The sequence below is a fragment of the Haplochromis burtoni genome, unplaced genomic scaffold, assembly GCF_018398535.1.
Source record: "Haplochromis burtoni strain Fernald_Lab_line unplaced genomic scaffold, NCSU_Asbu1 Contig_723, whole genome shotgun sequence".
Taxonomy (NCBI): domain Eukaryota; kingdom Metazoa; phylum Chordata; class Actinopteri; order Cichliformes; family Cichlidae; genus Haplochromis; species Haplochromis burtoni.
The window spans coordinates 4,937-6,300 of record NW_024583084.1 but is presented as its reverse complement, the minus strand read 5'-3'; positions in this window follow the sequence as shown (position 1 = coordinate 6,300).

The window sequence follows — 1,364 nt, the reverse complement described above, 5'->3', positions numbered from 1 at the left end:
TCCCTCACAATAAACACCCTGCATCTTCACCGTGAGTCCTGCGTTTGACTCCTTTTCTCCACATCCACTCAGCAACCCCTGACAGAATGACGCGACCCGCATTACGAAGACACGCTTGGGACTCAGCGGACTCGGACCTGTTCGAGTGGCAGGAGGCAGCGCTCTCCCGCTGGGCGGAGGAGCTCAGGAGGAAACAGCGGCTCTTCGCCGAAAGAGAGCGCGTCTTTGCGGGGACTCGCTTGGCTATGGGCGGGCCTCGGAGACGCCACGGTCCTCCACCCGCTGCCTGCATTGGAGCATTCGCCGTGGAGAGTGGGCGTCACAGGCCAAGCTTCGGCCGCTCGCCTTCCCGCCGCTCCGCTCCTCGCTCGCCCGCCAGCCGTTTTACTTTCCGGCCCTTCTACTTCGCCAGGCCGCAGGGACGCCGCCTCCCACCTCGGCTCAGTGGAGGCTTTCTCGCTCGGTGGATCAGCTGTTTCCACTAGGGAGAAGCAAGGCTCACGCCGCCGTCGCTCTTCCTGTTTGAAGCAGCAGCATCAGTCGGTGAGCAAAATAGACTTTTTCCTTTCATCTAATCCAGAGACTGTTCACCGCCCACCTAAGCCAAAGACTGTTTACTGTGACTACATCCTGGACTACCCCACTAATACTCACCATCCTACCTCCGAAGAACCTGTTTTTCTACCATCACAGGCCACTGCTAGAGACTTTAACCCTACTGAACCTAGTGATTTCTCCCACTCAATCACCATTTCCTCGCCTGTCACTCACCCTTTTGCTGCTAACAGGGAAGCACAGGGCCTGCCTTCCCCTCCGTCTGCTCAGCCTGCCCCTGCAGCACCCCCTCGGGTGGCTAGGGCCCGGCTAGCACCCACACCGGTGCCAGCTCCCAGGACGAGAGCAGTGGTGACCCAGTCTACCTCCACACCCATTCCTGTTTCTCGGGTGGGGGTGACTGGTGTCCAGCCACCTCCAGCGCCTGTCCCAGCGCCCAGGCTGAGGGCGGCCAGGATCTGGCCTGACCCCCCTAGAGACTCAGCTGAGGCTCTCCAGCCAGTGCCCTTACGCTCTGGAGGCACAGAAGAGCTAACTTGTCCACCTGCTAGTTCGCCATCCCATCTATCTCCTCACTCAGCTTTCCACGCCCTAGCAATGTCTCTAGTAAGGCTAGCTGACCTGTCCCCTGCTCAGGCACCAGCCTTACTAGCCCAAGCTGCAGCTTTATCCCCCTCACTAGCTCAGTCTTTAGCTCAGCCATTAGCCTCACCGACCTCTGTTTATCCATTAGCCTCCTCAGTCCAATCAGTTCACACCCCTGCTCCAGTCCAGCCTGTAGTCTAGTCCCCTGTAGTTCAGTCTCCTCC